Source organism: Triturus cristatus, chromosome 9 (assembly GCF_964204655.1).
Source record: "Triturus cristatus chromosome 9, aTriCri1.1, whole genome shotgun sequence".
Taxonomy (NCBI): domain Eukaryota; kingdom Metazoa; phylum Chordata; class Amphibia; order Caudata; family Salamandridae; genus Triturus; species Triturus cristatus.
Window position 1 is genome coordinate 454,747,785 of NC_140592.1, and position 27,635 is coordinate 454,775,419.

General features: G+C 42.3%; 1 long non-coding RNA gene across 5 annotated transcripts in view; it reads right to left on the bottom strand.

Moving 5' to 3' along the window:
* Positions 1–2,041: 2,041 nt before the first annotated feature.
* The window catches only part of LOC146798125 (uncharacterized), a 29,475-nt gene continuing 3,881 nt past the window's right edge, over positions 2,042–27,635 (bottom strand). Inside the window, exons 2-3 of one of the 5 annotated variants that reach the window (XR_014968611.1) lie at positions 18,601–27,635; positions 2,042–18,021 (exon numbers count right to left, since the gene is read on the bottom strand). This is a non-coding gene — a long non-coding RNA (uncharacterized LOC146798125). The other 4 variants (XR_014968613.1, XR_014968612.1, XR_014968610.1 and 1 more) reach the window with 4 other exon arrangements.

Sequence of the window (27,635 nt, forward strand, 5' to 3'; positions counted from 1 at the left end):
ACTCACTATGTCGAACTCTTATCACAGACAGAGGGTCAGGTGAGCTTGGAGTCTCATGCGCTCTCTACATCCCGCCCCGTCCGCTTGCCATGGGCCCTGGTGCTAGCAAGGAAACGAGCCCCTTTGGCTGTTGTTGGGGTAGTAAAACACAGCAATTATCACGGTTCAATAACCCCTCAGAGCTCCTGGACCTGGTGCACTGCACCTACTGCACCAAGGATAACTACGCCCCAGTACTACTGCTTATTGCAAATGTACATATCCCACATATGTTACTGTTTCCCGGCTGTTCTCTATATATCTTTTCACATTTTCTACAATTGCATATATCTTTTAAATGGCCAATAATTATACTGATTGTATAGTATTGTAATTGCATTTATATAGCGCTTACTACCCCTGACGAGGTGTTGAAGTGCTTTTTCGGCGAGAAGCACGCTACTCGGGAACCCATACAGGATTAGTGTTGGATTAGTATAGTGAAATATGAACGTAATTTGAGTGGTGGATAGGTTAGTCATTGCCTATTAGACATGTATATATATCTCACACTTGGCCTCACTACTGTATTATGTCATTTCTCTTCCACTTGCTGGTGTTGTGGAAGTTCTTATCCTGTTACTCGTTGTGTAGCACTTTTTCACTATTCGGGGTCTTACAGCGCTAGATCAAAAATTCTAAAATAAATGTTATATATGTAAACAGAATGTATCCTGGTTTGCAATAGGATATTTATTTGCTCTTTATTACGCTAAGGTTGTTTGACGGATAAGTTTCACCATGTGGCCAAAGATCGCCATAGGGTCATTGCAAGGTCAAGGCCTGGAAGAGATGGGCTTGGAAACAGCAGCCAACACGTTGAACACAGCTCATAGCAATCCACAGTCCTCCCCAGCCCAGCAGCAGCCTAGCAGAGCAACGAAGAGGGACTAAAGACAGAAAGAGGGGGGAAGAAGGACCCAGTCACGAGAACAGCAATTAACAGGGCGGAGAGGCAGTGCCAACCACAACCTGGGATTCGCCCTAGAGTGAGTTGCATACACTGTTGTTGCTGCCTCCCCTCCTCACGCCCTCCAGCTCTGCGTCCTTATTTGCTGTTTCCCTCTGAGCAGGGCTTTATAAGTGGCCCAGGTCCTGCCGGTTCCCATCACCGGCAGTTCTAAAACAAGCATTGAAAATGCAATAGGTCTCGCCTTTGATCAAGTTAAATCCATTTGCTTTGCTAATGGTATTGTATAGCAAAGCAAATGGCTTTAACTTAATAAAAGGCGAGACCTATTGCATATTTAATGCTTGTTGCATATGTGAGAGACTTAAAACATCTACAACACTCCTTAAGTTTGTATGCAGTGACGGTCTTGTAGGAGGCGTGTGTCACACGCCATCCATGTCTGTTCCATTTTGGATATGAAAGCTGTCATCTGGTGATTGGGGTCCAACACACAAGACATAACATGCCTCCTGGCTTACTCTCAATTCAGAATTAGCTGCCTTTCACTCTACTTGTCTGGTTACTTGTTTGTATCCACACTGCTCCCAAAAACCTTCAGTTCAACCAACCATTCTGGCAAGATAAACTTTACGCTAAGGGGATGATCTGGGATTAGATACTGCCTTCAATTCAAAATCGACTTCTGATCACATAGTAAGTGGGAATCATCAAGCTCCTCAGAAGCAGTAACAGACCACCCTCCTATAGTCGCCTACCCCCACATACAAGGCAGACATATTTCCACATATGCCTCACCAGACTGAGTAGGCCATATGTGCCCTTCTCCAACCATGGCTACAACAAAAGACTTCCTATTGAGACCTGTCCCAAGAGAGATGCAAGTCAGCAACTGTTGAACGTATGCACTCATGGCTAATAGCTGGAAGTTCCACAAATTCATATAGCCCGAAATAATCCACCCATCGACTTTCAAAAAGAAAGTTCCCTTTTAACGTGCCCAAGACGGGCTACTCGCTTGCCTCGGTCCTCTGAAACACCACAAACCTTAACCCCTTTCTCCCAGTAACAAATAAATCACCAGACCTCGAGTGGTGGTAAAAGCTGCAGTTTATGAGCATTATGGTACATGATTAAACAATGGTCATACATCATCACAAGAGTAATTGGTCATTTGTCAATAGTTTATGTGATGCTGACAAACAGAGATCATTGGACAATTTCACTCATCATTCCCCTTAAAGTAACAAAACCGTCAAATCATAAATCATGTTTTGACAGCACCAGCCTGCCTGGGTTCTTGGCCATGCACAGGGTGTGAGAGAGTTCAATGTGTTGTGTGCCGCAGATCTAGGCTTCCCTTGCTACTGATGGAGCAAGGACTCGTAGAAAAGAGACTTGCTTGAAGACAACCCTCTCATATAACTCATAACATCATACTAATTGTGTATTGTGAAATTAATATGCACTACATTCCATTTATAGAGAAGGGGAGAAGCTTGCTTATGTGTCCTATTAACAAGTAACTTGAGTGAAATTTAAAATGGCTGCTAACGCGGGAAACTGTAATGCGCATGCGTCAATTGCATCTACGTAGTATGACGAGCTGTCGCTTGGAGGGAATTTTCTGCACCTGCGCAGACGCATCGAAAATGGCCGCTTGAAAGCTCACATGCTAAGCAGCTGCTTGCTGAAACTAAACCAAGCTATTTTTACTAATTGCTAATGCGGGGAGAGCATTTATAAGTAAATGGGATTAAAGTAGAGATAGGTGGTATACTGTGAAATCATTTTATTTTTAAACTAATATACATTTTTTTTTCTTGACTTTTCCTATTAGTTCTTATTCGGGCCTTTGAAAGAGACCGAAGTCTATATCCCGTGTGACCATTACACATGCGCAGTCTAAGTGAGCCAGAAACCGCGCTGTAATCCTTGAATGCCATCCAAGAAAGAAACAGCAACATACCCTGGGAACCAGCACGATGTCCTGTGAAAGGAAGAAATATTATATGAAATGTATACTTTGTGTTTGATAAAAATGTGAATACGGGTGGGAATAAAGATTTTGAATAGAAAATTAAGGGGCGGGATCATTAGAAAATGAACTAAAGAAAATATTGAAAGTCTGGCATTGTGTGATGATCATCCCCTTTGCCTGTCCAACCAGAATTAGGAGTTTTGTGAAATGTAAACATTAATGGGTGGTACATGACTTTAGAAAGGTATAATTGAGGTAGTTTAGTTAGTTAGTTAGATACGGAGAGACAGGAATGCTGCAGAGCTCGGGATGCTGTTGGAGTGACAAGCGAATGCTGAAGAAGAATCGTATTGCATACTTCAAAATTAAGCCAAACAATTAGTAGAAGATCGCGGAAGAATCAAGGAGGAAGATAGTATCAGAGAGGGGTGCGACGCAGGCATCGGATCTAGAAGAGGTCACCTTATCCTGTCCAGAATCCTGTCTGGAAGTCTTGGTCTCCTGACCTTTCCTGGGGAATCCTTTCCAACTCCTTGGCTAAGGGGTCGGTTTTCACACCATCCTAGGTAATTATAATGTTCTGTAGATTTCAAATGGTGCTGCTCTCTCTATCCTTTCCTTTCTAAGTATTGTCATTGCAAGTTTTACTAATTTGAATCTTCCTTCCATGAAAGATGGAGACTGTACTGTAATTTGCGTTTGGCTCACATGAATTTAATTTAGATAAACTCTTAAAATTTTCCAAGTCTGTGGTTATTTCATTGCAGAGAAAAGTAGATTTTATTCATGTCATTTCACCATCAACTAGTTCAACTAATGGTCCATTGACCAGAGGAAAGAACTTTTTGATCCGTGAAAGATTGGTTAGAGATGACAGATAACTAATCTTAAGAAAGATAAATATAAAAATTGACCCCAGTGGATTTAACTGGCCCGAGTGCGAATGTGTGTTTATGGGCCCAAGGTGAGTATGAGGTATTAGAGTATCTGAGGCTGGTTTACCACTGGATCCGTTTTTCAGGTAGCAGAGCAATGGTTATTATTGACTGGTTTGGGGATAAATATTGATTATTGATTAATGTTTTAACAAACCCGTAAATGTTTTGTTTTATGTTGTCTGGAAATTCCCGGGGAAATGAATAGCGGGTGGTAAATGGAAGCCATACTGCAGTGAGGTTACTCGTCTGTTAGAAAAGTGCTGAAAAGCTACGCAGGGCTTTCAGTGCTAAATGAGGGACTATTTTCTGTGTGAAAACGAGAGTGACCGATATCAAAGGGTTCGCTGGTGAAACTTTAGTGTTATATCACCTAGAAAGGGTAACACCTAAGGAGTAGCAGGTTCTTCTGAGCTCAAATGAAGAGTAAGTGGAAGGTTTTACTCGTAGCAAAAGTAATAATCTATTCTTTGGTTTTAGTGGAACAGACAGAGTAGCGTATGTTTTATGTTGTTATTAATGAAAATGTAATGCAAAATTAAGAAAGAATACGTTTTCGTATTACCTTGTGAAAGGAGGGCCAGTCGGCAGAGATGTACTGACGTTACGGGGAGCCACGCTGGGATTGGTTGAAACAGCGGGCGTGTGACAGAAAGGGAATTGTAAAGGAGGGGTTAGTTGTAAGGAGTATTACTGACGTCACGGAGTGCCGCGCTGGGACTGGTGGAAATTGTAGGTGTGAGACAAGCACAGAATTGTAAAGGAGGGGTCAGTGGTAAGGAGTTATACTGACGTCACAAAAGGCCGTGTTGGCATTGGTCAGATTACGAGTATTAGCAAGAATTTGATTGGAAGTTTGGATAAAAGCTGATTTTGGATTGGTAGGCGGAAATTGTGTATGGTCGATTCTCATTTGCCATTTGGTGCAAGTCGACCTGACCTGAGGTTTTGCAGATTATTGTTTTATATATTCACAGGATAGAATGTATGAAGAAAAGAGAAAAATGTCATTGATGAAGAGAATTAAGAATTTCTTTATGAAAGACTAGCCAGTATTGACTAGAGAGGGGATTCCTATCCCTCCTCCAAAGCTGCCTGCTTCATTTATGATGATGGAGAGAGGATATCATACGTGTGTATGGATGGAGAATTGGATAGAGTACACAAAGGGTGTTGGTGTTTTGGCTTTTCTAGAACATGGTACATTTAATGGAAGAATTTTGCAGAATTTGAGAATACGGATGAATGATTTGGATCCGAGACCCAGAATGACACAGTATGAGGCACTAGAAGAATGGGAGACTGAATCATATGAGAGAGAAAATAAAAGAAGCGGAAGGTACATGGGTCATTTTCCCAGGTATTTACGGGAGTCACGTGAGGGTCAGATGAAGCAATGGAGAAAAGCAATGGTATCAGAAGGGTTATATCCAGTATTAACGGTTGACGAACCGACAGGAGGCAAATGTAAGGAGGAAACTAAACACTTGACAATGTCAGCTTTTGGAGAATCAGAAGATGAGTTTAAGGAGGACATTTTAACTAAAAACCCTCCACCATATCAGGAAGAACCAATTAGAATTACTCCAAGTGCCCCAGTTTTTGGAACACCTTTGGTTCCACAGATTTTACATGATACAACAGTTATTAGGGTACTTCAGGATAAGGAAAAAAAGCTTTGAATAAGAACAGAGAAGAATTAATACAGAAAATAACCCAATTGAACGTACACCCAGATGCATTGACCATACCAGTAACTATAGGTCCTGTAGTTCCATTGTATGGAGATAAAGCGAACTGTCCCAAACTGTTAGTTGTAACAACCCCTTTGAATAAAACTAGAAAAGAAATTGTAATAACCAAAGACCAAATCAGTGAATGTGATTCAGTAATATCTTTAATGGACTAACAAATGAAACCCCAAGAAAAGTCATACCTAGTTGTTCAAAAGAAGGATGATCAGTGACATACTTCGGAGTCAGAAGTGCTACAGCAGTGACTCCAGAGGATCTGGAGAGATGGGCACAGGGAATCGAAAAACAAAGTTCACCCCCAAAGATGTTAGACATTTTCAAATTAAAAGTGGAATTGGAAGAGATGATAGCTGGAAATGTGGACATAGATGGCTAAACACTTACAGTGAAAAAGAGTATGTAGAAGCATAACTAGAAATGCAAAGATGTTCCATGAAAAATTGACAGAACTTGCCTCTGAAATGGGGATTGAAATAGGGAGATCGAAGGTACTAAAGAAACCATATAGAGCAGAATTTACTGACAAGGATTTGGAAAATATGAATGTATCTGGAAGAGAATTACAGATTAAGGAGTTAATGACCATTTTACAGAACTGGGGAGACTTAGACAGGTGGAAGACTAGGTGGACAAAGAAGAAGGCGGAAGCACAGGCAAGTCGAACCGCATCTGAATATTTACTAAAAGAATCAGGAAAGACAGAGAGGTTGTGCCCGATGAGAGAAGTTCCTGGAGGGGGATATTTGTATGTTCCATGGAGTTGACAAGATATTTTGTCATTTACCAATGATTTTCCCAAGTTGAGAGAGAAGCCAGTTGAATGGTACAAGAAGGTTGAAATGTTTGTGAAGGTTTCCAAGGTTTTGTTGAAAGATTTCGATGGATTGTTTGACATATTGGTTCATGCTAATTTATGGACAGAATGTAAAATCACAGTTGATTGGCCTAGTGATAACTACCCAAGAGACTCAAAAACAAAAGCCCCTTCAGATGAGGTAATAAAGAAGTATCACCAAGTGATTACTTTCTTGAAAGAGAAAATACCACCAAAAGAAACGGATTGGGTACAAATAGATAGAACAACTCAAGAATCAAATGAGTCTGAACATGCTTATTTTGAACGCCTGTTGCAGGTGTTTAAGCAGTGTAGCGTATTTGAAAACATTAGCGATAAGGACATGGGTCATTTTGTGTATCAATTTGTGTATGGCTTAAGACCAGAAATTAGTCAGGTGATTCAGCAGCACATGTTGTGCTGGCAGGGAAAACCCATAGACGACATACTAAAGTATGCCAAGTATTGCGGGGATGATATTGAGGCCAGACATTAAGAATTAAAAGAGAAAATGATGTGGGCACAAGTGAAATTGGCAGAACACCAAGAGCTTAAATTAAATAGTCAAACCGATGGCCAATCAAAAGAACAGGGACAGAATGATAATGCAGCGAATGGGGTAAAACCAAAAGGACGAATGAGTAGAGAGGATGCAAAGAAGAAATTTCCTTGTCATGGGTGCGGAAAATTGGGACACTATAATAATGGCCCAAATCAAAATTTAAATCCACAGACGCAGAATGAGGTGCTAATGAGTCAACCACAGCAGGTTGTTAATCAGCAGTGTCAGGTGCCACCTGCCCCTTTGCAAAATGTTGTGAACAAACTAAAATACAGTGCGGACGCCGGATTTCCACGAGGAAGTGGTAAGAAAAATTCTGTAACTTCACATTTTCTTTTGCAAAATAGTTGCAACAGCGAGGGGGGAGAAGGAGGAGTGCGTACTTGGCGCATCCTTGCCGGTAGATCAGTCAGGTCCATTTATTGATGGGAAAGTAGAAAGAAAAGATGTCACTTTTGTGTTGGACACTGGTGCTACTCGTTCTACTGTGAGAACAGCAGACATCCCAAACCTACCCCTCTCAGGAGAAAACATTCAAGTTGTAGGCAGAAAAATTGGAAAAGCAGAAGGACCATTTGTGAGGTTGCAGGTAGATTTCATACAATTACCACCATGCAGGGGATTGAAGTACATCCTTGTTATAGTATGTTTGTTTTCACGTTGGGTGGAGGCATAGCCTACTAAGAGAAATGACAGCATAACAGTTGCCAGACTGCTATTGAGGGAGTTAATTCCGCGGTTTGGTTTGCCAGTAACTTTGGAATCAGATAGAGGATCTCACTTTAATAATGAAATAATTCGGTTAATCTGTGAAGCATTTAAAATTGAACAAAAACTGCACTGTGGATACTGCCTATAGGCTTCTGGAGTGGTGGAACAAATGAATGGCACAATCAAGTCTAGACTGGCAAAGGTGTGTGCATCCACATCACTGTGTTGGCCAGCTGCATTACCTCTTGTTCTGATGGGACTCAGAAGCATTCCTGACAGAAACACAGGATTGAGTCCCCTTGAAATACTCATGGGAAGAGCAATGAGACAAACATTTATATCAGGACATAAACTGTTGAATATAACTGATGATCTGGTATTGGACTATTGTAAAGGATTGGCTGACCTAGTGCTTTCTGTCTCTCACCAGGTTGGAGAAGACGCAGTTGAAAGGCAGCCGGATCAAGCACATGATATGACTCCCGGAGACTGGGTGGTAGTGAAGAATCACACCCGAGAGTTGTGCCTAGCACCCAGGTGGGATGATCTGTGACAGGTCATACTGGTCACAACAACAGCAGTGACATGTGCAGGGTTGCCTAACTGGATAAATGCAAGTCATACAGAAAAGGTTCCAGCTCCTGAGGAAGAAAAACCACAACTGACACAGGCTGTTGAAGGTTGTACAGCTGAAGAATCTAGAATAACAGATTCTGAAGAAGCTGATAGAGAACAACTGAGCACAAGTCAGGAAGATTGGATACCAGTGGATGACAAACCTGAGGTAATTGTTAAGACAAGAAGCAGAACCAGATTAGAAAGACAGGAAACTAGAGAGGATCAGTCAAGTGTTTTAAATGTATTCACAAAGTTAATATTTCAGTATGTAGACCCCATGGAGATTAGTGATTGTTATGTATGCATGAAATTCTCAGCTTCAGTAGCAGAGGGTGTCACCTACCATAATTTACCATTAACATATGGCATTTCATGTAGTATACTAACAAGTCTATTTTATAGAACAGGAAAGTTACAGTATTATTATTCAAACTTAGATGTGATATTCGAAGGAGTATGATTCCAGTGCTTACTACTAAAGATGCACAGTTTATGGGTGAATATTTCTTAACTATGAAGTCATTAGATATAGAAAAGGCACACAATAATAACTTAACATGCTCGTTAAAAGAGGAAGAAAATATATTTTTGAATTTAGTTGAAGAAAGGAGACAGGACTTCCAAAGCAAAGCTTCTGAAAAGAACCCCCATATCCCACCTTGGCTGAGAAAGAGGGAATGTATACAACTGGCAAGACTCATGCTGTAATGTCCCTAAATTTTGAAAAGAAAGGGAAGATCTGCCTCCATAGAATAAAGACTGACAATGTATTTATTGGGTCCAGTGAGTGTGAACATAATTTTTTGATTCTTGGGGGTTGGGGACTAAAAGGGGGAACAGATCCAGTTTTTCCTGGTGTTTATTATGTGTGTGATAATAAAGCTTATTTTAAGCTGCCTGCACGGTGGTACGGGAGTTGCTATTTTCGAATAGTATTCCCTAAAGTTTACCATGTAAAAAGAATCCCTGGAAGCAATGAAAACAATAAAGTACTAATCCGTAGTAAAAGAGTAGGTGATATATTTAGTGCATTGATACCTTCAGTGGGAGTCATTCTGAATTCACATAAAATTTGTCAATTATCCACAGTAGTTGATCGTCTACCGACTGATACTGCTGGGGGTTTCTTAATGATCAATACAGAAATGGTTGCAATTAGATCAATGGTTTTACAAAATCGACTTGCCCTTGATATATTATTAGCAAAAGAGGGCGGAGTCTGTAAATTGCTGAAAGCGCAACATTGTTGCACTTATATACCGGACAAAAGTGTAGAAATTGGAGGATACATTAAAAATATTTCGAAATTGGAAGAAGAATTTAAACCACTGGAAGTTGATAGTGTATGGAAGAAATTAACAAATAGTATTACCTTAATAGGGACTTGGCTTACTAATATAGGAAAGAGTTTTATAGGTCAAATAATACTACCAATAATTGGTATAACAATATTAGTCTTAGTAATAATGATATGGTGTAAATGTTGTAAAAATAGAAAAAGATATGAAGTAAATGGAAAGGGAAAGAAAAGAAAGTATGAAGAAATACAGTTAGAAGAAATGAAAGGTGAATTATACAAGAAGATGAAAAACTTAAAAGATAAAAATGAGGAAGGGAATGAAAAGAATGGAAAGGGAACTGAGATGTGCTAAAGTTGGCATCTGGTTTGTGATGGGTAATTTTATGATGGCACAATAATGCCATCAGAGAGGGGATTGATGGAGCAAGGACTCGTAGAAAAGAGACTTGCTTGAAGACAATCCTCTCATATAACTCATAACGTCATACTAATTGTGTATTGTGTAATTAATATGCACTACATTCCATTTATAGAGAAGGGGAGAAGCTTGTTTATGTGTCCTATTAACAAGTAACTCAAATGAAATCTAAAATGGCTGCTAACGCGGGAAACTGTAATGTGCATGCGTCAATTGCATCTACGTAGTATGATGAGCTGTCGCTTGGAGGGAATTTTCTACACCTGCGCAGACGCATCTAAAATAGCCGCTTAAAAGCTCACATGCTAAGCAGCTGCTTGCTGAAACTAAACCAAGCTATTTTTACTAATTGCTAATGCGGGGAGAGCATTTATAAGTAAATGGGATTAGAGTATAGATAGGTGGTATACAGTGAAATCATTTTATTTTGGAACTAATATACATTTTTTTTCTTGACTTTTCCTATTAGTTTGTATTCGGGCCTTTGAAAGAGACCGAAGTCTATATCCCATGTGACCGTTAAACATGCGCAGTCTAAGTGAGCCAGAAGCCGCGCTGTAATCCTTGAATGCCATCCAAGAAATAAACAGCAACATACCCTGGGAACCAGCACGATGTCCTGTGAAAGGAAGAAAAATTATACGAAATGTATACTTTGTGTTCGATAAAAATGTGAATACGGGTGGGAATAAAGATTTTGAATAGAAAATTAAGGGGCGGGATCATTAGACAATGAACTAAAGTAAATATTGAAAGTCTGGCATGGTGTGATGATCATCCCTTTTTCCTGTCCAACCAGAATTAGGAGTTTTGTGAAATTGAAACATTAATGGGTGGTAGATGACTTTAGAAAGGTATAATTGAGGTAGTTTAGTTAGTTAGTTAGAAACGGAGAGACTGGAATGCTGCAGAGCTCAGGATGCTGTCGGAGTGACGAGCGAATGCTGAAGAAGAATCGTATTGCATAATTTAAAATTAAGCCAAACAATTAGAAGAAGATCGCGGAAGAATCAAGGAGGAAGATAGTATCAGAGAGGGGTGCGACGAAGGCGTCAGATCTAGAAGAGGTCACCTTATCCTGAATCCTGTCCAGAATCCTGTCCTGATGTCTTGGTCTCCTGACCTTTCCCGGGGAATCCTTTCCAACTCCTTGGCTAAGGGGTCAGTTTTCACACCATCCTAGGTAATTATAATGTTATGTAGATTTAAAATGGTACTCCTCTCTCTATCCTCTCCTTTCTAAATATTGTCATTGAAAGTCTTACTAATTTGAATCTTCCTTCCATGAAAGACGGAGACTGTACTGTATTTTGCGTTTGGCTCACATGAATTTAATGTAGATAAACTCTTAAAATTTTCCCGAATCTGTGGTTATTTCATTGCAGAGAAAAGTAGATTTTATTCTTGTCATTTCACCATCAACTAGTTCAACTAATGGTCCATTGACCAGAGGAAATAACTTTTTGATCCGTGAAAGATTGGTTAGAGATGACAGATAACTAATCTTAAGAAAGATAAATATAAAAATTGACCCCTATGGATTTAACTGGCCTGTGTGCGAATGTGTGTTTATGGGCCCAAGGTGAGTATGAGGTATTAGAATATCTGAGGCTGGTTTACCGCTGGATCACAACCGATGTGTGGCATCTACAAAGTGCAATACAATATCCACAGGACACACCAGTCTGACTACCTCAGTTAAGGATTTTTTTCTTGTCCTTCAGCAGTCTTCACCTACCCAGAGTCATCACATCATTACCCTTTAAGTCAATCATTATGGCATCTGGTCCTCCTCTCATTTTTAGCGCTGCACCCACCACCGGCAACAGCTGAGCCAATCTCATCCCTGGCTTTCCCATATATACCGGCTTTGTGTTGTTCAGCCATATCCCTTTGAGCTGTTTCTGTGAACTTGCCCATCGGTGGGCCCACGTGATGTTAAAGTAGCCAAATGGTCAGACTCTCAGCATGCTGTCTGCCACCTCTGTAGGAAAAGAATGAAGACTGGGCCTTAACAGCTGTCTGGACTGATGTATGCCTTAAAGGCATTAGACTTCCACCTGCCGAGCCTTCTGACTGCATCACTCCCCAGGCCATGAGCAGCCACCAATGTGGCTGCCTCTATGGGGAAAGAGTGAGTCCCGAAATGCCCAGTGGGGTAGCCCGCTTTTTCTATGGCCCTCCTCATGACTGCTGAGAACTGGAACTTGCATAAAAAGGTTCCGTCCTGATGTATGAACAAAGGGGACTCGCCTGGCAGTCTTATCCGTGCGTACTCCTGTGTCAGGAACACCGGACAGTTATTGTTCACGGGTAGACAGCCTATGTGGGATCACATACCTCTGGCCTCTTGATCAGTTTTAGATCGCCTGAGCTCCATATAAACAACCCTCATGTAAAGATCAAACCAGCGCAGGCAGGATGAGCCAGCAACTGCTTTGCAGGGGCTACCACTTCATGGACTGTGTAAGCCTTGAAGAAAGCCACTGTGAATTCCACCTAGAAGAGGACCATTTTGAATGGGTCACCGCATCGTGAAGTATGTCACTGCCACAGTGTGTGCCTGTGCCCAAGTCTTGCTCTCCCCATCGGTGAATGCCCACAGGATGAACCATTTAACCACAATTGACTCCTACCAGCCACTGAGCTTGTCTCAGCTGGTCACCTGCCGGAAAAATGAAAGGCACTTGCAAAACTTTTCTGCTGGTTGCGGGCGCTAAAGCCTTGTCCACCAGCGCTCCTAAGTCAAGTCTTCTAGCCTCCATAGCTCGATCAGGAACTGCATCATCTCTTGGTCCACCTGTAGGGCCAGCTCCTGAAACCTTGACCACTGCAAAGGAGAAAAGGCATCAGCAACAGCATTTTTGCAACTGGATATATGTCTAGCTCTTATCACCATATTTGTGCTTAGCTGGCAGTGCACCAGGTCCCATAGCAAGCCCAGGGCACTAGGACGAGATGCCGAACCGTAGTTCATCAGTTGCATCACACAAGTGATTATGAAATCTGGGGTGGCACTTGCTTATTCGCTAGCTTATCTTTCCGAAGAGAGAAAGCAACTACTATGAGGGAAGACCTCTAGCAGCGTTATGTTCATGGTGATGCATTGTTTGCGCTATGCGACAGGTCAATGCGCCACACACCATGCATTGGTGATCAACGTGCCAGAACCTTTGGCCCCCACTGCATCTGTGAAAAGTTCCACCTCAGCCCCTGTTACTCAGGGTTCCCTCCAAATAAAGCATGCAATTTAGGTTATCTAGGAAAATTAGCCACAGTTAAAGGTCCTGCCTCACCTGATGATGTTTTCTGATCAAGCCTCTTCTTGTCAACCACGCAAGTCTCTTTGCGAATGCCCTTCCTGCTGGGACCATTCTCCCTGCAAAGTTCAGCTTGCCGAGCAGTTGATGCAACTACCCCAGTGTGGCCATCTTCTTAGCTGCCAGGCTGTGGAAAGACACTCTCACACCTGTCAACTTAAATGGTGGCGGCCTGCAGACCCCTTTGACTCTGTATAGCTCAATGGTATAAAAGTAAGCGTTGTTGCTGGATCAGCTTGTCATGTGACAGGAGCACTCCCAAGCTCTCCGCAAACATTATGAATTGGTCTAGTAGCTTTTGAGTTCGGCTCACCTACAAATAGGAAGTTGTCTAAAATTACAACTTCCCACTGCCAGGATGCAGATCATTGAGTGCCCACTCGATGAACATACTGAATGCTTCAAAGTATGCCCAAGATATGGTGCAACCGATCAGAAGGCATTTATCAAAGTCGTACAGGGTGCCCAACTGGAAGTCTAGCAGGTGGAAACTCTGGGATTACAGTGAATGCTGCTTCTATATCAGCTTCTGCAATCAGCACTGTATTGCCTGCTGACCTCACCAAGTCGCCTGCATTGTCTACTGTTGCATATACGACTGAACATTGGTCCTGTAGAAGGCCATTGTTGACAGAGGACCCTTTGGGCTGCAACAAAGGATAGATTAGTCTGTACTTTCCTGACTCTTTTTTGAGGACCACACCGGGGAGGGAGCTGCAGGGGGTGTGTAAAGACAATGAAATGCTCAAAAGGTGGACTCTTAAACAAGCCTGCCATGCAGCCCAGCTGAATCGCTTTTGACACCTTTGCCTTGCCACCTCACTATGTTCTGCCAATTATTTTAGGTTTTTACTCATGTGTGCAACCTGCAGGCCACTGTAGGGTATTATGAAGCTCTCCTCAAATCCTTTAGCCAGTAGCTGTGCATCGTCCTTTCTCTGGTAACCGCTCAGCAATTGAAGAAGTCTAGGTAAGTTAACGGGTGTGCATGCCCGTTACCTGTCTTTTTCCCCCTACCTAGAACCCTTCTAGCCTGTCTTCCCCTTAATAGCTTCTTCTGGGAGTTCTTTTTATTTGCCAGGGTCTTCCCTTTCCAGCAATCTCTTGCTGGGTGTGATCCCCCGCAGTTGACGAAGGCATGCCTAATATACAGGTTGAATAAAGCAAAAGCAAAGAGGATGATGGACGGAGTGTTAAACATTGCAAGCACTCACCCCCAGTCAACTGATCTGGGTTTAATCCATCATCATTCTTTAGCTCACTCCGCCACCCCAGTTCAGACATGGCCATATGCAAATCAGTCTGACCCTGTGCCTCATGGGAACAGTCCAGCCCGAACTGCCAAGCCATGTCTTCCCTGGACCGGAAACAAGCATCCTGGGACCGGTTTCTGGCTAATCAGCCATCATCAGTGAGGCTAGCTTGAATCCAGTGGCAAAGTGAGCAAGGGACCCATGTCTAGGTATACCCTGCCAACTTAGGGCGAACAAAGCAAAACTGAAATAATCAAGCAACAAGGTAGTGTGCTGTTCCGTTACAGATTTAATGCTTCATTGATATTACAATTCTCATGTAGCAAGAGGCCAGACAGAAGGAGTATCCCTTATTGTATACACGAGCCCTCACCCACCGAAGTGGAATGCTTCATCATTGGGCCGTGCTCCTCGCTTTGTAGATTTTTATACAAGATGGCCCCCAAGTGCATTCTTTCTTGTCGAACTTCCAACATATGGTGGCTCCCTCTTTGCCAGGCTTACTCCCTGTGCAAGGCTTAGTCTTCCACCTTTGGTAGAACCCATCGTGTCCTGGTTTTTCTCTTGAGGCGCATAAAAGATAATCTATTCTATTCGAGCTCTCTCTTGCTGCCAGTATTATTTGCAAGTAATCCGCAATGTTCTGGTGGTCCCATTCTATGATAGGTCAGGTTTGCATCTTTTCCCTGAAACACTCATCATATTTAAGCCATGCTTTGCCCTGGTATATGCGCTGTGCATCGTGGATCTTTTGTACGTAAAGCCATAGGGCTGCAGCACACTGCAGGAACTTTTCTACTGTCATGCATGCCATGGTCCTAAACACGTGCAGTTTTCTATGAAGTGCTCTATCCTAGCTTTGCTCTTCTCTTTTTTGTCCTTCTCCTTTTCTTGGGCAACTAGGTTTAGGCCAGCCTGCCTGATCTTGAGAGCGAGAAGATATCAATTCATTATTTCCTCTGTATCCTCTCTTTGACTGCCAAGAGGACAAGGCTTGCTAGCCCTGTTACATTGGCTATCATGGGTTGGTCACCAGGGGAAGCCCTCAAATACTCACAGGCCTGCTTGCTGATTGGGGAGAGGGCCTGTGCTGCCCCCACAATTCAAGCTGCTGCAGGGTTATTCTTTTGCTTGGATGCCTTCTTGAGTACCCACTATAGGTTGCCCTGTGGTTGCTGTCTGCTGATGAGGGACCTGGTCAGCCTCTTGCCTGGCTATGCCTTCTTTGGTTTAGTGCTGCTGCCTCTGACCGCATGGCTGTGGCTGCCCCCTGGTTGTGCGCTCTCTCAGTTTTGATTGCCTAGCTGTTGCCCTTGTTCTTTCAAATTGGCGCCTCCCCTTCCTGCATCCTGGTCCTGCGTTGGGGGCTACCCTCTGTACCTGTAGGGGCTGCACCACCCATGGACCCTGCCACCAAACTAGCTTGTGCGATAGGTGAATCCCTGATACTCTGGCATGCAGTGAGTGTAGTCTGCATGCCCCAGTATTGTATAAGGCTCCTGTAGTGGCGAGCCATAAGGTGGGGACAAGCCACTGTTGGATTGGACAACGGGAATAGCGGAACCGGTCATGCTACCCTGGTGCCCTGGAAGTGTTCCACAGCTGGCTGGGTGCTGTCACTGTCTAAAAGCGTTCCCCTGCTGTGCTTGTCACTGTATCCAAGGTGGTTTTGTGGAGGTATTGTTCACTACGCCTACTTGTGTGCCATAATTTAGAATGCCATGTGACACCCCACCATCTGCACCAAGTTGAGCCAACTAATATGTGTTTTGCCTTACCGCCGCGCTCGCAGCTGCACTGTTTGCAACCCCTGTGCTCTGATGCTCACCATATTCCTGTTGACAAGTGTGATCGCACATGCCACCTCCAGTAGTTGCAGCCATGCTGGCTCCATACTCCACCGGGGTGAGTGGTTCCAGGTCCTCGAAGTAACTACTAGAAGTGCTGCTGGAAAAGCTGAGGGAAGCCGTTTTTCTCCTGGGCACCGCCATGGTGGCTGCAGAATCAGGAGCAGCGGGCCAAGTAACCATGCTCTATTTTTTAATGCGTGTGTGTTTGTGGTGAATGCATATCTATTTCTGTGTGTGCTTTATCATTATGCTCCTAGGCTTCGTATCAGATTCTGTGTATTTTTGGCTAATTCAATCTCCTGCTCCTATTGCCTAATCATGTTTCAATCTATTGAAAACACAGAATATGTGCCAGTGTGCTCATGTGCTAAGGCCTTAAATTCATTCAAGCTTGAAAAACACTAGTTTTCCTTCAACTACAACCTTACAAGTTATTGATTCTGTCTTCAAGTGAAGTCTTGACCTCTCTCTCATCAGCACATGTTTTTGGGCCTTCACCCCTCTTTTACCATGTATGACTGTGAGACACTCTCTACTGTTGTCTGCTGTCACACCGTATTTTCATATTTCATTTCTGCCATAACATTCCTCACTCTAGTTGATATTTCAACTACTGGTTCTAAACCTTGGTCTACACTTGGCACTAAGTGATATGTGTTGCCCTGAGCATCTACTACATGTATCTGTGTCCTAACTAAAAACATCGTTCTCGCCTTGGTACCAATCTTTCTACAACATGCTAGAACTAATTGAATAGCACAATATACAACTTGTAGGACCACAATATCTGGCAACAAGGCTCTCAACAGTCCCCGAATCTGGAATGGCAGAAAAGAAAACCATCTGGTAAACCAGTTATCTGGGGCACCTCCTTCAGCTACCATTTTCTTCAGTAAATTGTAGAAAGTTTGTATAGCCTCTGACAAAGTTCCATTAGCCACATTGTTTGCTTGGATAAAGGTTCAGCAAGCAGTTCCTATCTTGGCAAATACCCCTCCTTGCATGGCCGTCATAAGGTTGAGTATATCACAGTGCAGCATTATTAGGATTCTCATAGCATGCAGCTCTTCCTTTATGGCGTTAAATCCATCTTTTGTAGTGTTGATGCACTTGAGAAGCTCCCATCGAGTTATCTGCAGCCATCGAGCTGCTGTCTTAGACTTGAAAACTGGCAGAATGCTTCCAAAGAGCAAATGTGCATAATTGAACAACCAGTACTCTTGAAGAACATTGTTCCAGGTAGTAGTGCCATAATAATCTGCAGTTCTCTTCCTTCGATGATGATGTAACAAAGTTGTTGGAGAGCTCATGGGGTGCTTATATAAACTTGAAATGTTAACTCCAGGAATTACCAAAACAGGGGAGTGCAAAGTGACTAAGGAGCATATGCCTCCACAGTTCACTGGTAACTGGGCATACAGTAATTCTCCACACTGCTAATAATAGTTCATGAGGCTGGAGGTTCCTCCCTGCATGTCGGCGTTATCTATTGTGGCACTACAGTTGCATTGTGTCCTACATTAATGGTGCCATTTCTTCTGAAACACAAAGAAACAGAAGTTAGTCTCTTGACTGTCTGAGGATTTACTGTAATGTAAATGTTCGGTCTATCTGTGAGGATATATAAAACGTCTGCTAAAGAGTCATTTTTTGTGGTATTGACTAGAAAACGTGCTACTTTAACAAGTGTTAGTTGCATATGGGCCTTAATCCTACACAAGTAGAGATGCAATAGACATAGAGCTGTGTTTGGCAGTACTCCTTTAGTTGAATGTAGCCTATCTGATCCAGTAGCATGAGGAATTAGAGAGCAGACGAAACATGGTTCATTGGTACTTTCTGAGCCTATGTCTGACATATGCTGATGCAGCATATTATCTGATAATCTGGTATGAACACTATGGGACATATTAGAATGAATAGAAATTCCTCTTCTTAAGTGTGTAAAATTAGAGCTATAAGGTATGTTGCTATGGAAGAGCAACAATAGATAGTATCAAGAGGCAAAAAAGGGAATGGAAAACAAAAAACATAACTTTCACTTTATTATTCCCAAAATGTTTACAAAGGCAGAGGTAGTGGGGGTATTTTTATGATGACAATCTTCTTCCCACCTCTTGTTCCATTTACGTTGTTGATGATGCTTGGCATGATGCTGGATTCAGACACATATCAGTGATGTGGATCCAGGGTTTCCTGCCATCTACCTTGAGGGCAGTATGGATTATCATTGTCACTATACAGGGTCCATCAAACCTTGGCTGTCTTAATTTCTGGACAAAATGTGAATGAAGACGGTGTCACTTGTGTGCACAACTGGAAATTTGACCTTAACAGTGGCATGCTTCCCTTTGGTTACATGTTTTGAAATTAAGTTTGCAACCTTGATTAATTCAAAGAGGTAATCATGCATTTCACTGGTCAGGATTTCTGCTGTGCTTTCTCCCTGTACATTACGTCTAGTAGCAGGTATTTGTACATTCATGGGTATCCCTGTCACTTTCTGATAGGGTGTCATGTGATGAACATATCCAGGCTTGTTCCTAAGGGAAAAAATAGCCAATGGTAAGCAATACAACCACTTCTTATGCAACGTGGTACATAGCTTGCTGATCTTATTCTTTAGCAGTCCATTTAGGCCCTCAACTATGCCATTGCATAGGTGATGACAAACAGAAGATAGTTTATGTTTTATCCTTAACATTGGGATAAGATGTGTAAAGATTGCATTAACAAAGTGAGTGTCATTGTCAGATCTTATCCCTTCTGGAATTCCCCAGCGCGGAATCACTTCACGAATCAGAAAGGTAGCAGCTGACTTAGCATCACAATGGACACATAGTCCTACTTCAATCCGTTGGGAAAAAGGACAAACTACAAATATAAGATACCGATACTTGTTAAACCGGTCTAGCATGTCTACAAAGTCAATATGGAGGGCTTTAAAAGGACCTTGTGGGTATGGAATGGCTGGAATTATCTATCACCTTCAATGTGGAATTGGGAGAGAATTGTTGGCAGACAATAAAGTTATGTAGATACATAGTAAGCATATCATGCAAATTGGGAATGAACCAGTATTTGCATAGATAAATAGTCCCTTGAAATGTGGGCTGGTAAATGCAACTGGTCAAGTGCCATCATAAGTAAAGCCTGAGGCATTACTGGTTTGCCTGTAGATATTTGTCTATATATTAGGTCATCCCTTGACTGGGAGCATCCTCTAGCCTCCCATAACTGCTTTTCATGCAGTGGAACGGCTTCCTACAATTCTCAAAGATGTAAACATGCTGTCTCAGCATAATGAGGTATGGCTTTGTCTGTGGTAGTTTGAGCCACTAAAACAGGGACATATTGTGAACTGGAGGGCACGGGTGGCGGTGGAGGGGGATGCACCTAGCTGTATCTTTAGCTGCCCAGTCTGCTAGTGCATTACCCCATGACACACAATTCTGTCCATTTGTATGTGCTGCACATTTCACAACTGCCTGTGGTAATGCAAGTGCCTCTAGGATATTCCTGTGCATAACAGGACTTCCGTCTAATGTATAGTGGTAGTCACATAAGCTGAACCTGAATCGATTGTGATGACTTTTCCTACTCTTTGCTTAAGAGCCGCAATCACGGCTATCAATTCTGCTGCTTGTGCAGAATAATGCGCTGGTAATATTAACTGCTCTACTATGTGGAGTGTGTCTGAAGAATTATGCTGTTGTGCTCTAACTACTGCTGCACCTATGTGTCTTACACCTATATCCTGGTCAATAGTTGAAGAACTATCAACAAAATAGACAATGATACCTGTTATAGGATTCTATGTTGCTTGACTAGATTAATTAGGCATGTAACTTGCACAGTCATGTAACATCATCTTCAGAATCTAATATAGGATGAACAAAGTATATAGCAGGATTTACTGTATGACACTTCACAACCATCAAAGACGGTAGTGACAGTATCACCTTATATCCTGACACTCACTGTTTACTTACAGTAGTCTAAGCCTTCTGAATATTAGCAAATACAGCATGTTCTGCCTAGAGCGTAAAAGGTGCCCCATGACAATGGGGCTGCTATTCTGCACTGCAAAGAGCTTGCTCGCGAGGATAAGGTCCTCTCATCACTGAATTCAACTGTCCACTAAAATATGCAATGGGATTGTGACCTAAAGGATATTTCTGCATATGAACAGCTGTCATCACTTGACCATTTCAAAGACAAAAGAGATAACATTCCTTGGTATAATCAGGAGTTCCCAAAACTGGGACATTTGTTATCTCAGTTTGCAGTTTCTGAAAAGCCTGCCTCATCCCTGGTGTCCACGTTAACTTATCATTCCTTTCTTTCGACCTGTTTGATAGAAGCCAGCAAAGGTACTATTAGGGTATTTTAGTTAAAAGAAAACATTGTCTAACATAATTACAGCACCAAGAAACTTCTGTATTCCTTTAACAGTTTCTAACTCAGTCAGTCAATACTTTATTTGATTTTAAAAATAAAATGATACAAGTCACAACAAATTAAAGAACATCACAACTCTACAACAAAAGGTACAAAAAATATAAATATTGCCATAAAATTACACAAAAACATCAAGAATCAGCTCATTAAAACTAGCCCTATTGAGCTGATCTATAAATATGAGAAACATTGACACAGTATAGCAGATTTCCTAAGAAGCTAAAAGTTGTAAATACAAAAAAGCAGGCCTAGCCTGATAAGAATCCAACGCTAAAAAGAGAGGTTTTAAAAACCTAAGTAGGCATTTCAAAAAGGAGATAAGGCTCTTTCCCAGGTTCTTTTTTTGCCATAACAGAGTAGTTAGTAGAAATGGGAATACACTTGGCTTTATAAACCTCCAACATGATTCTTAGTGGCTTATGAGCCAGTTGAGTAGAACAATTATTTACTCTGGCACATGCTCTCACGAAATTACAAGTATGCTTTTTTATTAGGGGTTTCCAACTCAGTCTTGAATCTATTAAAATACCCAAATATGCGAAATTTTCAAACTTGCTTAAAATATGTTCTTAAACAGAAAGGATAGCATTTTTCGTGTTTTTTTGCCCCAGGACCATTACATGTGATTTGTTAGAGCTAGTACGCAGATCCAGGCTACTCATAAAATCAACAAAAACCTCTAAAAGCTGCTGCAGGCTTCTAGCAGTGCGGGCAATTAAAACAGCATCATCAGCATAAGAAGGAGCTGGGAGAAATCTGCCCCCTGCTCTTGACACATCTAAGCCCGGAACAAGGAGTGCATTCTCTAAACAATTAACAAAAAAACAAAAAAAAGAAAGGGGGCCAAAATACAACCTTGTCAGACCCCCTTGTTAAGAGCAAAATGCTTTGTACATTCACTGTTGCTACCATAGCGGATCGAAGCAAGCCGGCAGCCCACAATTGAGATCCCTGAGAAAGCTTACCAAACTCACATCCATCCCCATGGACCCTAGCTCTTCCCAGGGCTTCTCTCTGTTAACCAGGTCGAATGCAGAGCTAAGGCCCATCAAAGCTAGATGGAGGGAACTCTTTTTCGCCTGAACATATTTGTTGGTTAGGATATAGAGATGAAGGTTCTGCTTCTTAGTGCACCTCCCAGCTCAAAACTCGAGATCGCTCATTAAACATGGGACGGAGATTAGCCTGCTATTGAAATCCTGTGATTTCGACGCCTTCTTTTTAATGGAAACCTTGACTTCTCCCAATTCCTCAGTTGATCTAGGCCTTGCTTGCCCTCTTGGCTAAAAGATCTTTCATAAACCACGGAGTGACAGGGAAGGGGGGTATTGGAATAATATTTAAAGAAAAGTGGGATTTTATTCCTCTTAGACTCGAGGAGGTGGCAGGGCCTAACCTTCTATGCTTTTCCCTAAGATCACTGAGGTAAGCAACAGCGTGACCCCAACCCTGGATTGCCTCTTCTCAGAGATAGCGGACAAACTAGTCTCTCTTCCAACTGTACTCACATCAACGGTGGTGGAACTAAAACGTATAAATATTAATCACCCTGGTACTAAAACACCTGTCCCGGTCACGAATAACGGAACAAGTGCAAATATTGAATCAAGCTGAAAAACAGATCCCCTTAACAGCCAATACTTCTCACAAATAAGTCCAAAAGAAGCCCTGTCTTCACCAACTGCTCTGGAGCAGTGCCCAGGAATCAAATCGCAGGGCCTGAGGTCAACCACAGGGGGGCACTAGGATGGGGGACACCACCCCACATACTGTACCTACATTGACCCGGAGACAAAAAAAGTCTCAAGAAACAACGGAATCACTCAAAAAGTCAGTCCATAAAAACAGCACTGATGAACCACCGTAATACCTCAGGCAAAAGGGAACCAGTAAAACAAACAACCTCTGAAAGAAACCATGTTTCTCCCATAGCACTCTACCCTATATTTCATATGAGCACGCAACAACTGGATCCAACATTACAGGGGCACACAACCTCAACAACATCAACACACAATCTTATGCCCAGGCTATGGAGGGGGACAAAACACAATGAACCCGGAAAGAAACACCCCCAATAGATAGCAGGCATAGTGGACCACCATGGCACAAAACGCAGGGATGCTCCACTCAAAGCGACAGATTAGGCACTTCTGGTATAGAACTAAGTCTAAGCCCGTAAGGCCAGCATCCCGACACACTCCAACCCGTTTTTCATCAAGCTTCTCCTTTAGGCCCTACAGGACCACTGATAGAACAAAACCCCATTGTTCTAGGCAACACATGAAGGTCCGCCCACCATTCAGAGATGTCCTATAAACATGGAGCTAAAGTCAACAACAACAAGGAAATCAAATGACCCAGGACAGCAAATACTACTACAAGGAGGCCCGGGCAACATAGGTCAGGACCCAGGCCACCGAAACTCCCACGACCAATACAAGGGTCACAAGCACGTCTTCAAGGACAATCACAGAATTCAAACAGCACTCATGTTCACGCTCCTTTGACTCAATCAACACAAAGGCCCCACCACAGCGATAACAGCTTATGAACAAGTGATTACACCTTAGGAAATGGCCAATCGACAAAAATGAGCATGACTCCGCTGTACACATCCAAAGGCAAAATGGATATCTTGAATAGAGAAAATATTTTAAAACTCCTGCAACACATCAGTTAGTTGTCTTCTCACGTCACTAGTATGGACATTATTAGGGTGCGATTTGATTCCCTGGCTTCGGACTCAAGGAGGGAGTTGACAATCGTAACATGGCGAGATGCCAGCACATCAGCAAGGATATACAACAAAAAGGGGCAATTTGCTGACACGGACGACGGCGGGGCAACAGGTACAAGGCAGGCACTGACCAGAAAGACTGGTCATCCCCTTACCGCTTCCCTCCAGGAAGCCTTGGCTAATAACCCAAAGCATATGCATGAGAAGGGAATCCCCCTCTCACATATAGAAAAACGCCTTAGTGAGTGTATCACATAGTCTGTACCACAACACTAAGTCTGTTTTATTTCACCACACCTTTTTTTTAAAAACGGTCCTGAGGAAAGCCAGAACACTCTAAGGCACTGGCTGAAACATGTCGACCATCTGAAGGACGCAGGGGGCAGTAACTCGCCACCCTCACGCGTCCTGTAGCCTTACTTTTAACCGCTGGTGACGGCCCAGTTATTAAAATTTAATTTACCCTCGGGTACTGGGACCACCACCAAGCCGTTTTAAATCACAACTCACCCAACCTCACTGCACTCTCAGCAATATACCAGCTCCGCTGTAATCAGGTGTCGTAGCACACCCGGGACAAACTAGGTGTCACTGGGTGGGCCCGATGATGAAGCATGCCACCAACTAGGTTGGTGGGTGAGGGCTTCATGAATACACCAACAAGGTGCCCGTGACAGAACTAATTTGAGTACTGTAACACTTTGGTCAACTTAAGCTAGTCCTCTTTGTTTAATCACATATAAACCCTCGGGGACTCGGACTAGCTAACTAGTCCTCTCTCTCCCTCTTGTTACACGCATGTAATTACCATTAACACATCCAGTTCCCTATCTCGTCCACCCCCCTCATCCAATTCAGCCTATTGGGGATGGGTATCCTCTAACCTGTCAGAAAAAATGCAGTTTCGCACCTAGTACAAGGGCCCCTCTGCCCTAACAATATGGAAGGAAGAAAACAACCCTTTAACATCATGTCATGGAACATTGCAGGCATTTACAAGGTCAAGTTTGTCTGCAACCACGCTGCTCCTGACCGCAGATCTCATCTGCGTGCAAGAAACATGGGCACTGACCCAAACCCCCCTACCAGGATACGCGGAATTTCACAAACCCGCCAAAAAAAAAAACTTGTTCTGGAGGCCCCCAGGAGGCATCTCCATATACATTAAACACTCTTTAAAGCTGAGCTGAGCTGAATTCAAAAACATCTCTGACATACTTCTAGCCGGCATCCTAAAAGGATTAAACCACGCGGCAGGCTCCCTAACACACTAATAATCAACATATACCATAACCCCCAGAGTCCAGGCTGCCCAGATAATTTGGACCATCTAATTGACCAAGTTGAAAAAACTAATAGCACAGCATGCCTCCCTGGAAATCATAATTCTCTGAGATTTTCACATGCACAGGCTGGGAAAATAGAACACTCATGGCAGGGTCACCAGCGACACGGCGAGATTCACCATTCTCCTTAAGACCCATAATATAGAATCAGCACAATTTACTCCTACACAGACCGGATTCGAATCAGTTTACCCACCTACCTTTAACAACCAAACTACTATTGATTACATATTGTTGAGCCAGCCTATTGACAATGTCACACTAAACTATGATGTGCTCCCATAAGATGAAAGCAACCATGCTGTTCTGATGATTCGCTTGGAAGTAACATTGAGAAATGGTTTATCCTCTTGCCTCTTGGGAATTCTAATGGTGAGGAACAGCATAGACTCCTGCAGAGAATAAAATGTTCAGAAACAACCACCAATAAATGTGATACTTGGAAACCTATTTGAGAAGGTTGGCCACCAGTGAGGAATAAATTGGACATCATAGAGGTCTGGGAATAGCTGGCACTAGAACTGGGCTCGCTGCTACAAGGAAAGAGGCATAAAACAAAAACAAACACGATAATTCATAACCTTGGCACAGTCCCGGAGATTAAACAAAACACGCGGCTACTAGAGACAAAACAAAGAGCACACGGAAATAAATAGTGAAACCACAAAAAAGCTGTTAAACTTAGCAGCAAAGCAACACAAACAACTTATCTGGAAACTCAAATGGAATGCACATGAGGAAAAATGGATAAAGATTTTTGAACTTTTGGCACCCAGTAAAACCAAACAATTCTGGCAATGCCTGAACAAACTAACCTTTGGGGCAACGAACAGAGGCAACTCAGTATCAGCTGAGATATGGGTTTCACATGTGAAGTCACTCTACACCAGTGATCAGGATAAGACCTTCCCACATGAGCATGTCGAGTGGAAAACACCAGAAAAAAATGGTAGCCCGGGAAGCCACCCATGCCAGTGCCCAGGACAGCGGCTGCCTAAACAAACAACTCCTGTGCAGAACATCAGAAGAAATGGCAGCTGAGGCGCCCATTTCTCCCGCTGCATGTGCTGGCTTAAGTGAATCTCCACAAAGGGAACCTCATTTAAAGATTCCACCAGGCTGCACTGCCACACCTTTGTTTTGAATCAAATGAATCAATGAATTCTGCTTTACTCTCATTCTTCATCATATTTAACCTTTTTTTAAACCGTTGCTTTTTCTTTATGTTCAATTCATTTTACTCAAGTCTATTTGAGGGCGTAGATCTCTCACAAAAGCTCAGGAGTCCGAAGTGGGTTCCACATGCCAAGATTTTTTAATAAAACAACCCAATGCATTTCGGGAAGTAAATTCCCTTCTTCAGGGGCATCTACAATATATAAAAATAGGACATAATTAACTTTATGAAACACTTCATTGCATTTAAAAAGCAACATTTATATCGATGAAGAACCAAAAGCGTATTTTTAAACCATTTACACAATATTTCCACCCTCATTCGAGAACCACTGGCAAACTGCGTCCATTTCACCTTCGTACCCTAAATTCAACGTGTTGTTTACCCAATCAATTCACCCCCACTGTGTACTGCGCCATATAATAATTGTTATCACAGATATGTAAAAATGCTTTACTTTGCGCTTACCATGGCTTACTGGTCACCGCATTTGTTTAAAAATAAATAATTTCTTCCTTCCTTCTCAGCGTATAGAAACGCTTCTGGTACGAGTTAAACCTAATACATGAGAAAACACTCTGTTTTATCTTCATGCCCATATACTGCGTCACCCAATGATTCATTGCACCTGTGTGCATCGAAACTTCACGCTGACATAAACAAAGGACTAACCAAACTTCAAATCTACAGGTGCTTAAACCCGATGTCACTACAACTCCCAGTGCACATCATTTTTGTAGTACTCGCATTGTTATGCTAAATGTTCATATTATGTTCAATGAGTCCATGCGCTTTTATATAAAATAGTTCATCTGTTGCAGAAAATTGCTAAACTGTTTTAAGTAAAGTAATTCACTCCTAATAATCAAACATGGAAGAGAACCCTGCTCCTGTGCTTGTAGCCAGCTATAACGTTTACGGTAATCGTGTTCTTACGTCGTAATCCTTATACTTTTATATTCTCCATGTACTCTTGGGTGCAATCTCTGTTGAGACAAAAACATTTCATGGTTATGAAGTACATAGAAAGAGACGCACTCCTGGTCATCCTTAGTTTAATCCTTCTTTTGCCTTTGTAATTTTGACGGCGTGCAAAAACCTGCTTTGCGCTTCGTCCCATTGCGCTGCAACGTTACATTTCCACAAACAGAACCTCATTTAAAGATTCCACCAGGCTGCACTGCCACACCTTTGTTTTGAATCAAATGAATCAATTAATTCTGCTTTACTCTCATTCTTCATCATATTTAACCTTTTTTTAAACCATTGCTTTTTCTTTATGTTCAATTCATTTTACTCAAGTCTATTTGAGGGCGTAGATCCATCACAAAAGCTCAGGAGTCAGAAGTGGGTTCCACATGCCAAGATGTTTTAATAAAACAACCCAATGCATTTTAGGAAGTAAATTCCCTTCTTCAGGGGCAT